Source organism: Pipistrellus hanaki (assembly GCF_964339955.1).
Source record: "Pipistrellus hanaki genome assembly, chromosome: 15".
NCBI lineage: Eukaryota > Metazoa > Chordata > Mammalia > Chiroptera > Vespertilionidae > Pipistrellus > Pipistrellus hanaki.
The window spans coordinates 29,347,477-29,360,974 of NC_140517.1; the positions used below are offsets into that span (position 1 = coordinate 29,347,477).

Genomic DNA, 13,498 nt, shown 5'->3' on the forward strand with positions numbered 1-13,498 from the left:
CAAAAACCATCAACATAAACTCAGGTTTGGATGAAAGATATTACAAATACTTTATCTCTCTTAGATAAATTCCAAAGGTTTTAGGGAGCTGTGTGCTAGGAACCTTGAAAGTAAACTAAATATAAAAGTTCCTTACTATAAATCACAATATTGCAGGGAGTATTATTAAGATAATAATGATGAATGGAAAACAGAAAATAGAAGTGGCTCAAGGAAGAAAATGAGAACAGAGAGAAGATCCCTCTGAAGACAGGACTCTAGCAGCAGGTTTAGGAGTCAAGGAAAGAATGGGTGTGCTCCTAATATTGGTGATTAAACTGACAATGTTGCTTTCTTTTAGGAGAATGATTTAAAATTTCATAGTTGCTAAGAAGATTTGAGCAGACAGAAGTGAAAAATTTTGGTTTGGTGGGCAAATTAGAAGGAAACAAAATATTTCATGGAATGTAATTCTATGTAGAACCAGTTTTCCTGAATTATTTTAATATACTTTATTAATTTCAGAGAGGGAGGGAGAGAGAAATATCAATGATGAAAGAGAATCATTGATCGGCTGCCTCTTGCATGCCACCTACTGGGCATGTGCCCACAACCCTTGACCGGAATCAAACCTGGGACCTTTGAGTTTGCAGGCCGACACTCTATCCACTGAGCCAAACCAGCTAGGGCCTGAATTATTTCTTATTCTAAACTAGAGGCTCAGTGCATGGAATTCATGCATAGGTAGGGTCCCTAGTGGCTGCCATCTGGGGGCGACTCCCTTCCCTCCGGCTGCCTGCCTTGGCCGCCAGCCCCACCCCCTGGTCAAAGTCCTGGTTGAACTCCGAGTTGAGGGGACAATTTGCATATTAAGCTTTTATTATATAGGGTTTTTATGGTTGCTGGTCAGCTTGTTAGATTTCACTGCTTTCCTGTACACCTACCTGCTACCACTGGGGTAGAATACCGATGAGCTGGCTATACACTGGCAAAGTTGAATGAGGACCATCTAAAGTGCTCCAGACTCGGTGGGCAAGACAGATAAATAAGTAGACTGTGACACCAGGTATGATGAGTGCTGTGATGCATTGGAAAATACCAAGTCTGATCCATCTCTCTGTGATAGGACTCAGCCCCCATACCAGAATCTCCTAACTCCTGGTGGATGAGGACAGAGCAGGCCCTGATAAGAATTTAGATTTTATACAGAATGAGATGGGATTTTTTTTAAAGGGGGATTTTAAGCAAGAGACTAATATTTAAGTTGTTTTTAAAAATCACTATGGCTGAAACCCGTTCTGCTTATTGGATAGAGTGTCAGTCTGTGGACTGAAAGGTCCCAGGTTCGATTCCGGTCAAGGGCATGTACATTGGTTGCAGGCACATCCCTGGTAGCGGGTGTGCAGGAGGCAGCTGGTTGATGATTCTCTCTCATCGATGTTTCTAGCTAGCTATCCCTCTCCCTTCCTCTCTGTGAAAAATCAATAAAATATATATTTTTAAAAATCACTATGACTACAAGTGAGAGAAACCAAACTCAAAATACCTTAACAACAATAAAAGCAAAAAGAAGCTCATATAGTACTTATGTTCTGTTCTGAGACTCTACACATTTTTAAATTTTTATTAAATTTATTGGGGTGACTTTAAGATTATATAGATTTCAATTGTACAATTCTATATTATATCATCTGTATATTGCATTATGTATTTAACACCTAAATCAATTCTCCTTCCATCACCATATATATTTTTTTTGGTTGTTAATCCTCACCAGAGGATACTTTTTCCACTGATTTTTTTTAGAGAGGGAAGGAGGGGAAGAGGAGAAATATCAGTGTGAGAGAGACACATTGATTGGTTGCCTCCCGCACACACCCCAACCAGGGTCTGGGATGAGTGTGCAACTGATGTATATGTCCTAGACTGGAATTGAACCCTTCAGTCTGCAGCTGATGCTCTGTGCACTGAACCAAACTGGCTTGGACTCATCACCATATTTTTGATGAGACTATACACATTAACATACTGAATTCTATTAATAACCTTATGAGTTAGGTACTATTAGAGTTCCTATTTTGTTGATGTGGAAACTGAGATATGGAGAAATTAAGCAGTTTATCAAAAGTCTCATTGCAGATCTAGACTTTAGACCCAGGCAGTCTGGCTTACAGAGTACAAACTCTCGACCGTAGCACTATAGTGCCTCTTAGCAAAACAATGTATAGTAGTCCCCCCTTATACATGATTTCACTTTCCACAATTTCAGTTACCTTTGGTCCAAAATATTACATGGAAAATTTTGGAAATAAAAAATTCACAAGTTTTAAATTGCACATCATTCTGAGTGATCTGATGAAATCTCCTGTCTTGCTCCATACTGTCTGGTATGTGAATCATCTCTTTGTCCAGAGAATCTACACTTTATATGCTACCTCCCCATTAGTCAGTAAGCATCTTGGTTATCAGATGGACTGGGTGGTCTCACAGAGCTTGTGTTCAGGTCAGCCTTATACTACTTAACAATGGCCCCAGACCAAAAGGGGGTGATGCTGGCAATTCGGGTATGCCAAAGAGAAGTCATAAAGTGCTTTTTGTCAGAATGACCATTTTAGCTAAGTCCCGATGCCTGTGTCATTCACCTCACTTCATCTTCTCATGTAGATATTTTATCATTTCACATAACAAGAAAGGTGAGTACAGTGCAGTGAGATTCCCTCGAGGGGTCCCTTTTTGGAGAGGGTACAGGCTGAGCTCAGGGACAACCCCCACTATCGCCCCCGTGCATGAATTTTGTGCACCGGGCCTCTAGTTTCACATAACAAGAAAGGTGAGTACAGTGCAGTGAGATACTGTGAGAGAGACCATATTCACCTAAATTTTATTACTGTTATTACAATTGTCCTATTTTATTAAGTTAATAAGTAAATTTTATCATACGTATGTATAGGAAAAGACATAATGTAAATAGGATTCAGTACTAATCTGCGGTTTCAGGCTTCTACTGAGGGATCTTACAACTATCCCCTGTTGATAAAGGCGGGGGCGGAGGCGGAGGGGACTGTTGTATATGAAACTAAAGAAAGTAAGTTCTGCCGAAACCGGTTTGGCTCAGTGGTAGAGCATTGGTCTGCGAACTGAAAGGTCCCAGGTTCGATTCCGGTCAAGGGCATGTATATTGGTTGCGGGCACATCCCCGGTAGGGGGTGTGCAAGAGGCAGCTGGTCGATGTTTCTCTCTCATCGACATTTTTTTTTTTTTTTTTTTTTTTTTTTTTTTAAAGCATGCTAGAATTTATTATAGATTCGAATCCGGGCTCAAACCTTGGCTGACGCAGCAGTCGGCAAACACCCAGGTGAGAGCCCCGATGGAGGGGCAGTCCCTCCATAGAGCTCACACAAAAACACAGACAAACACATACCTACTGCGGCCAGTCAGGCTCTCCAGACCGGGGTCCCTCATGGTCCTGGCTGGGGAATCCCAGACGAATTAGTGATCCCCAAGGACCACCAGGGAGCCGAGTCCGATGCAGTAAACAAAAGAGCCTTATCCATGCTAGCATGGGCTCAGTCCACTCATGCTGGCAGCATGGCGGAAGAGCTCATCGACATTTCTAACTCTCTCCCTTCCTCTCTGTAAAAAATCAATAAAATATATATTAAAAAAAAAGAAAGTAAGTTTTTTGTGGTTGCATCTGGGGGCTTTTCAATACTGCACAGATTCATCCTTGGTCTCTTCTCTCTGCCTTCATTTCCAGGCAGACTTATGTCTCTGTGCACGAGTCCCCAACAACTCGGCAGAAAGAGCACCACTGCTTTTCCAGGGATTCTGACAAAAGTTCCAAATTAATGTGGTTGGCTTGGCTTAGGTCACTTTCTTATCTTTGGACCATGTGGCCAGAAGGGTGAAATGAATCACTGATTGGCCACTTCTGGGGCTGGGATACAGTCAGAGCAGTGACAGAATGATTTCCTGAGGGGCTGCTTTCAAAGCAACAAGGATTTGATGTAGGGAGGCACACTGCAAATGCCAGCTGGAGAGGGTTAGAGGATGAGAAACATAGTTAGAACCTGGGTACATTTTGCAATTAAGTTATTTATATTTTAGGTGCTATAATGAATGAAATAATATTTAAAGAAACTTTATAGATTTTTTTATCTTTTCTCCTATGTGATTGCACTCATAATTCTATTGTTTCTTTTCATTCACTATTTTTTTTGGTATATGTAGTTATGTCATCTGCATATGTCTGTTCCCTTCCAGTAGTTATATATCCTGTTGTGTTGGCCATAAGTTTTAATATTTAGGCATACGTCATTTTATTGTGCTTTGCAAATATTGCTTTTTTTTTTTTTTTTGCAAATTGAAATAAGACTCTTCATCATCAAAAAGACTGACTTGCCCTGACCAGTTTGGCTCAATGGATAGAGCATCGGCCTGCAGACTGAAGGGTCCCAGGTTCGATTCCAGTTAAGGGCATGTGCCTTGGTTGCGGGATGTGCAGGAAGTGGCTGATCGATGTTTCTAACTCTCTATCCCTCTTCTTTCCTCTCTGTAAAAAAATCAATAAAATATATTTAAAAATATTATGACTTGCAGAAAATTTAGGTGATATTTAGCATTTTTTTAGTGATAAGGTATTTTTAAAATTAAGGTGTACTAGAATGTGTTCACTTTGGCAGTGTATAAATTAAGGTATGTACATTTTTTAGACATAATGCTATTGCACACTTAATAGGCTACAGTGTAGTTTACACATAACTTTTATATGTACTGGGGATCCAAAAAATTCATGTGACCCAGAGTGGTTTGAAGGAGGACTATGATAGGGTGAAAAATTTGGACTTGCATATGAGGGAATCAGAATGTCACTGACTGACTGTGTGTTTTGGGAACAATTTTTATCTTTTAGGTACTTAGTTTCTTTCTTGACTTCTGACCAATACCTTTCCCCTCCTCAGTTTTTAACACATAAACACCAATGGTGGGTGATGTTTCTTCATAAAGTATGGAATATTAGGTAACTACACTCAGGCCTCAGATCATGAAAGGCCTAAGTTTGCAGGATCACAAAACTCTTAGATTTACCTGATTTTCTATTCTAATTTTTTTGAGATGGTGGAGTTTAGATATTTCTCTTCCTTGCAGTGCTTCGGTTGTACTTTAATCCTGCAGCAAAATAGATACCTGGATGCTCAAAAACTTTCCTCTGCTGCCACATTCATACTTTTATGCAGTTACTGCTGCCTCAGAAGTCCAAGGAGGAAGGGACTACTCTGCTCTTTTCTTTTCAACAATAAAGATTTCAAAATTTATTCAAAATAATGTGATCTGAGTGATTATGGTGGCTACATCTCCCAACCAGTGCTCCCAACAACAGATTCTCTGACCTCAAATGACAGTACTGCTAAAGTTGAGAAACCCGGAAATAATAAGAATTGCTTGTACAAAAGACTTGAGACTGGAGCTGTTCTTAAAATTATTGAGAAAAGCAAGAAGGCTGGTGTGGCAAGAGCAGAGAGAAGAGGGATAGGAATAAGTTCAGAGAATAGTAAGGGGCCGGATCATGTAGGATACTGTAGGACGCAATGAGGAATTTAGATTTTATTCTGATTGTAATAGAAAGGCATCAGAAGATTTTGCACAGGGGAGTAAAATAATCTGATTTCTGCTTTATAAGGCTGCCTGTATGGAAAGTAGCCTCTAGGGAAGAGAAGAGAGTCTGCTAGTTTCCTCCCAATATCCAGTCTACCCTTCCTTAGAGTTTTCTGGGGTGGTGGAGGTGGTGGTGTGTGTATGTGTGAGAGAGAGAGAAGTCAAAGATGACTCCAAGGTTTATGACATGAGCACTGGTGGTGCCATATACTGAGATGGGGCCACTGGGGAAGGGTAGTCCGCAATGCCTTTTAGACATCCAAGAGGTGATGTCAAGTAAATAATTGAATATACAGTTTTGGAATTCGGGACTGAGGTCCATACTGGAGATGGGAATTTGAGAACCATCAGTTAGTAGATAGTATTTAAAGCTCTAAAATGATCCTGGATGAGGTCATCAAGAAAGTGAATGTAGCTAGAGAACCAAAGGGGGATCTCGCACCAGTGAGTCCTGGGCTCATTTAGAGGTCAGGAAATGAATAGGAAGCAGCCAAGGAAGGTGCAAAAGGAACAAAGAGGGAGGACGATGGTGGAGCAGTGCAGTGTCTTGGAAGCAAGTATTTCAAGGAGGCCCATCATCTCAGATGCTGCTGAGAGATGTGAGACCTCCTTGCCTGCCTCAGCCCAAGACTTGCCACAGTTATCACCAATTGGGTTACCATGTGAATAAAAGTGGCTGGGGGTATCCCTGTCAAAGGGGCATGGGGATTTGTATTCAATGAAGTAACACCTGAGAGGCATCTAGTGCCATATCACCTAAGATGCAGAGAGAGCCCCTCTCCTAAGTGATAAAGATAATGTTTATGGAGTCAGATTTCCACTTGTGAATTCCTTTTGCCTTTTCAGTTTATCAATAGAAATATTTTAGTATTTTCCTCTTGATTGAAGTGACAATTTTTAATAAAAAATACACTCATGTCAACAAGAATTTTCTAAATTCTAGTAGGCTCCTAGGCCACTTGCAGTCTGGTGACTTAAATATATTTTTATCCCTGCCCTACATAAACCCACAGTATTATTTTGCTCTTTTACTATAATTAATGTATACCTAGTTACCTTAAGTTGCATTTAACTTATTCATGTCCTGGATGATATTTTACAATTATCCTAATTAGTTAAGATTTATAGCAGTGTAGCTGAAATATAATATTTCCTCTGTGTTGACATGATAATACATTTTTGACGTATGTATTTTATTTTGTAAAGAAGGCTATAAAACAACACACAACATGATTTAGTTTTTCCAAAAACCATCTATAGGTACAAATGTAGGCTGTATAAAATATGTATATGTAAGTGGGTGGTTATTCTTTTTTTTTTTTTTTAATATATTTTATTGATTTTATACAGAGAGGAAGGGAGAGAGATAGAGAGCTAGAAACATCGATGAGAGAGAGTCATCGATCAGCTGCCTCTTGCACACCCCCTACCGGGGATATACCCGCAACCAAGGTACATGCCCTTGACCGGAATTGAACCCGGGACCCTTCAGTCCCCAAGCCGACACTCTATCCATTGAGCCAAACCGGTCCCGGCGGTTATTCTATTTAGTAATATTTGGTACATTTATTTATATATGTAGCTGATCTTTTTCCCCCTGACTTATTTGCAGTGAATATATATTACTGATGTAAAAGGTTTTGTGTACCACAGCGCTTGGGCACATGAAGTAGTAGTTCAGAAACCATCTGTTGATATTCTCACCAGCAGTAAAGCAGTATGTCCAGGGGCAGAATATAATTTTTTGTCTGAATGACTAGCATTTGGTGTTGGCTCAGCCACCCTTGGGCATATGTTAGCTTTTCTTCATTCTTTCTCCTAAACATAGCATGGTTACTTCTTTATGCACTAAATCAATACTGACTGCACAGAGATCTTTGTTATTGTTTTGTTCGTTGCTCTTTTAATTGTAAATATTTAAACACTCACTATAATCAGTTTTTAGGTCAAACTATACATGCTAGTTTCCATAAGCTTGTTTTTTTACATTTTCGTACTGTAATCTAATCTTCATAAGGCACTTTGCACAGACGATGCGATGCGTGGTCTACTTCCTTCTCTATCTTCTGGAGACACATTTAGATCTTTGTATCAAGTTCTGGTCTTTTGTTTAGGTCATTATGTAATGACTCTGGAATTGTCATAATAACAAAAGAGCAAGGTTGAGGACACTTGGAAACAAAGTAATGTTTGAGGTATGAGGATTGAGGAGAAAGAAATGATTGAATGACTTTGGAATTTCTTTTCTTTTTTTTCTTTTTTTTAATAACTGTATTTTGAAATGTATCTAATTTTTTAAAATATATTTTATTGATTTTGTACAGAGAGGAAGGGAGAGAGATAGAGAGTTAGAAACATCGATGAGAGAGAGTCATTGACCAGCTGCCTCTTGCACACCCCCTACTGGGGATATGCCCGCAACCAAGGTACATGCCCCTGACCAGAATCGAACCCGGGACCCCTTAAGTCCCCAAGCTGACGCTCTATCCATTGAGCCAAACCGATCTCGGCTGACTTTGGAATTTCTAATAAAGCAACCAATTTGAATCGACTTCATTTCATTCACTTTAAACATTTAAACCACATGTGTCAAACACAAGGCCCGCGGGCCAAATCCAGCCCGCCAGGCCTTGCAATGTGGCCAGCACCGTGCTGTCATCACTGCACTCCACTGTCAGTTTATGACATTGTCAGTTTATGACTGTTCAGTAAACCATTCGGCCCGCGATTTAGGCTGGATTTTAGGTTTTGGCCCCTTCTCTGATTGAGTTCGACACCCCTAAGTTAAACTGATGAAAAATAAATGCTAAAATCCCTGGAAATGTTTGACACTATGACATATAAGACTTCTTCACTCTGCTGGGATTGAAAAAGACAAATGTTAAGTGAGGTTGAGCAGAAAATGAACTTAGTGAGACACTGTGTGTATTGAGGTAAAGATAACTGGTGTGTGGGGAGATGGGGAGGTCTCCGGTATTCTGTAATTTCAACAGCAGATCTTAAGGACTTAGGCCTCAGCTCTAGATGAGGAATAATGAAAAAATTTTTGGCCTTAGCTAGTTTGGCTCAGTGGATAGAGTGTTAGCTTGCAGACTGAAGGGTCCTTGGTTTGATTCCAGTCAAGGGCACAGCCAATTAGTGATTCTGTCTCATTTATATTTCTCTCCCTCCCTTCCTCTCTGAAATCAATAAAAATATATTTTAAAATAATTTTTTTGAAATATTCTAGGAAGTAGTAAAGTTGAGTAAATCCTTCAAAATTATGGTGGTGTGGAAAAGATGGTCTTTTAGGGTTCAAAATAGGATGACCTTAAACTAAAACCTGTTTTAATTAATAAAGTATAAAAATTACCAAAAAGGCTCTGGCCAGGCGGCCCACAGACTATAGAATCTTGGGTTTGATTCCTAGTCAAGGGCATGGACCTGGGTTGCAGGTTCAATCCCTGGCCCCAGTAGGAGTATGTACAGGAGGCACCAGTTGATGTATCTCTCATACTGATGCTTTTTTTTCTCTCCCTCCCCCCCTCCTTCCATGCCTCTCTTCCACCCTTTCTGAAAGTCAATGGAAAAAATATTCTCGAGTGAGAATTAACAACAAAAAATGACCAAAAGAAAAGGTTTTCTAGTTATGTCCATAAACACAATACCCTTAGCAGCAAATCTTGTGCATATACAGGGGGATGGGAAAGCGGATTCATGCCCTTTCTCTCTGCCATCAGGGATTCCCAGAAAAATCGGTCTCAGCAGATCCTTGATTGATGTTTATAATCCAGAATGTTCCATGGAGGCACAAGGGGAAGGGCCACTGATTGTCTATACTCAGTAACTGAGGAATTTAAGTCACACCCAAAGGTTTCTCCTAATGCAAAAGTATGATAATGCCCTGTTATCTGAAATTCCATCCATTTGGGATGCTTTGGGGTGAATGGATTTATTTTTTGAATGCAAATGCCAAGAGTAAAACTGATGTACTGAAGGACTGGACAGATGTTTTGGGGTTGGGAATTTCTTAAGAGGCAGGAGAAGCTGCTCTTTTTCTAAGCCTTCCTCCTGTTTATCATTGCTTTTTCCATCCAGGCTTAGCAGATGTTCTCTGCTGTGGAGATCATAAAATTTGAGGCTTGTGTCACACAGGAATACCACAGGGCACCCCACTTGTTACTCTTGCTTCAGTCCCTTTCCCACTGTCAGAGAAGACTGAGCTCTGCCTCCCAGTCTGCATTCCCATCCCCATGTCTGACAGAATCTGGAGGATGCCAGGTTCCTCTCCTCCTCTGAGCATCCGCCCACTGTTGTCATAGGAAGATAGAGCAGCCTTGTGGTTAGAAATACAGCCTTTGGAGTGAAACAGACCTGGCATTGGATCTCTACACACATCAAGTTTCTCTCTGTGAGCCTCAGTGGTGTCATCTGTAAATGGATGTCGCCCGCAGAGTTGTTTCACTGCATATAAAGTGCTTGGTATGGGTTAATCCTTCAATAAATGGTTATTGTTGATAGAGCTGTAACTATCGCTCCACTGGCGTTTTAAATTCAAATGTCTCTCTTTTGTTCCCCTGCTTGCGACATCTGTTCTGCAACCTCACTTAATACCGCAGTCCAGGAAACTCTCCATGTGAAAAGCAGCCATCCGCTGCCCTGGGATCACATGCTTCCATGCTCATAACTTTAGAGTCTGTATTTCCTCCAGATTTCTCAGGAAGATCCCAAGGACTAGTCCATCCCCGGGTCAAGCAGTGTGGAGTCTGTTACAACAGGGGAGGTGGGCTAAGGCCAATGTGTATAGAAAAGATGGGTAAAAAAAGAAAGGATGGGTAGAGGCAGGCTGGAGGTTGAGCTCTATCCTTTCTCTGGATATGCTGTTTATGCATCTGTTAATTTATGCAAACTTAGAGCAGATATTCTGTGAAATGGGCTTTTTTTAAGGTCCAGAGTAACTATTGGTTTGATTGGCTTTTTTTTTTATTAATTTTTTTTATGGAGAGGAAGGGAGAGGGATAGAGAGAAACATCGACCAGCTGCCTCCTGCACACTCCCTACTGGGGTTGTGCCCGAAACCAAAGTATATGCCCTTAACCAGAATCGAACCTGGGACCCTTCGTCTGCAGACTGATTCTCTATCCACTGAGCCATACCGGTTGGGATTTGATTGGCTTTCAATGAATTGCTTACAACACAAATATTGATAGATCCTCCCTTTCCCCAACTGATGGACGAGTATGACGTAAACTGTATCTGCAGCCTGGACATTCCTGAGAACCTAACCAGGCACCTTATATGGACTGTACTTTGAACCACCAATCAGCACCTACCAAATACCCTAAGCCCCCGATTCCTAAGTACCTAAGTGCCTAATCATGTGCCTTATATGAAATCACCAGTCATCGTGTACCGAGTACCCTAAGCCCCATCCCTTCCCATTCCTCCCCTCAAAAGGCGTCTCCACCCCTGCACGTGTGCTCTCTTCCTTTTGGAGGCAGCCCTGCAGGGTCCTTCTCTAATAAAGCCTGTGTCCTGGTCTCCGGCCCTCTGTCTCATCGTTCAAATATTTTGTCACAAACATATTTACGTTGTTGTTCCATGCATCATGTAGGGAGGGATTTAGTTCTTGTTCTCATCCGTCCTTATTAGGGCGGAAATTTAGACTAATTCACCCAAGGTCAGATATGTAGTAGGTTAATGGAGACAACATACCAACTGTGCAGCATCTCTCCCCACACTTATTCCTCCCGAGTTGTCCCTTTTAGAAGAGGATGTGGTAACTCGCTCTGTTCCTTTGGTCCTCTCTTCCTTCCCACCTCACCCTTTAGCATTTCTCCTCCAGTAGCCCTGCCTTTGCATATCTGCTTATTGATTTGTTCCCCACGATAGAAGGCAACTCTCATGAGGACAGGGATTTGCTTATTGCTTTCTGGTAGTATCTTCAGGCCTTTTTTGTGCTTGTATACATCAGGCATTCACATACAACATATTGTTGGAAAAATGAATGATTTGGTTGTATTGGTCTAAAGCTATTCGAGTGTGACCCCAGAGCACAAGGTGCATGCCATCTCTACTTCCCTTCCTCCTCCCTTTGCCGTAGCCTGCCAAGAAACTGAGGAAGGAGGAGGAAGTTTGTATACCTGAGAACCCAGCTCTCCTCCTCCTGTGTTTGTACTGTGTGGAGCTTCGGGACACCCTCATTCTGGTGCATGCCAGTTAAGGTCGAGTTTCTGTCATGTCCCTGGTCTCAGTGCATCCAGCCCACAGCTGTATCCAGTTGTTTAGAGCCTGTTGAAGGCAGTGGGACATACTGGCTAAGTGCATAGACATCTGAGTCTTGTGACCACTCTGCCACATCCAGTTTGTGTTCCCTTGACAAAGTTTAAACCTTTCTGTGTCTTAGCCTTATTTTCTGTAAAATGGGAATGACCTTATGCAGTTGTTGCCAGGATTAAATGAAATGATCCATGTGATATCTTTAACATAGGAGAAATGCAGACTGAGTGTTCTATTAAAGCTGGCTGTTAAGTATGGTACAAATTAAATGCCATTTACTTCATTCATGCCTCGTCTGTAGGCTGCTAAGTCTACTTCCTTTGTGTCCCTCACCCTGCCCCATCTGACACAGATCACTGATGGGGTATAGCTTTGAGGAGGTTTGTGAGTAGAAACCCGTACCTTTAGTTTAGCTTGTAGTTCTGATTGTTTAGAGGGTGGCTATTTTGGTGTGAGATTTCTATTTGTTTGTTTTAGTTTGGTCCTAGAGATTTCCACCAGGAAAAATAATTCAGAGGGATTGTCACCACTAGGAACTTCCCTGAGTCTCTTTCTCCAGGAAGCAGAACTCTTTGACTAGTGGGACAGGAGCTCACAAACAGGCATCTGAAATGTGCACTAGGAAGAGAGCAGTTCAAGTTTAAGTCTTATTTTTGGCTGTTCCAAGGGACAGGACTTGGCCACAGGCTCGGCATTGGGGTCTTATGAAACAAAGCTAACAGACCAGTCTTCTAGGAGCCAACAAAACTTACTGGACAATGCCATTGTTTCATAAGATTTTAGTTCCTTGCAAAAGGCAATGGAAACTGTTTTCCAACATTCACCACCTTCCCAAGGCAGTTCACTGAGTGCATCTGTGCCCCTGCCAGTTGGATAAATTGCAAACTCAATAAAGTAAATTTTTTAAGTAACCTCCTATGTAAGCCAGTAAAATTTGAAATACATTCCATGAAAAAAATGTGATTTTTATGGTACATGATAAAAGTGGCAAAAGTTTTTATGGTCAAATTTGGTATGGACAAAACAAATGTAAAAGATTAGGGGAGCTGAAACTGGTTTGGCTCAGTGGATAGAGTATCAGCCTGCGGACTGAGGGGTCCCGGTTTCTATTCCAGTCAAGGACATGTGCCTTGGTTGCGGGCACATCCCCAGTGGGTGGGGGTGGGGGGGTGCAGGAGGCAGCTAATCGATGTTTCTAACTCCCTATCCCTCTCTCTTCCTCTCTGTAAAAAATCAATAAAATACATTTTTTTTAAAAAAGATTAGGGGAAATATTAGTAACCTGGAGGATCTCTGCTCAAGTTGCCTTTTAAGTGGCAAGTTCTTACTCTCCTTTAAAGAAAAAGAAATAGTTCATCTTAGAGAACACCTTATTGCCTGGGTTAACACAGCAAGGAAACAGCCACTCGAGTGTGAACCCAGAGGAAGGGGCCTTGGCCGGAATCAAACCTGGGACCTTTCAGTCCACAGGCTGACACTCTACCACTGAGCCAAACCAGTTTCGGTTAAAATTAGTTTCTTTCTTTAATGGACTACTTCACCAACCAACCAATTACTAACATGGATCCGGTGAGGGTTTCTGCTGGACTAACAAATGGAATTGCCC

At 41.3% G+C, this 13,498-nt stretch overlaps 1 protein-coding gene across 4 annotated transcripts in view; it reads left to right on the plus strand.

Moving 5' to 3' along the window:
• The window catches only part of GARRE1 (granule associated Rac and RHOG effector 1), a 99,840-nt gene that overhangs the window by 49,345 nt on the left and 36,997 nt on the right, over nucleotides 1-13,498 (plus strand). The gene's annotated exons all lie outside the window — the stretch shown is intronic.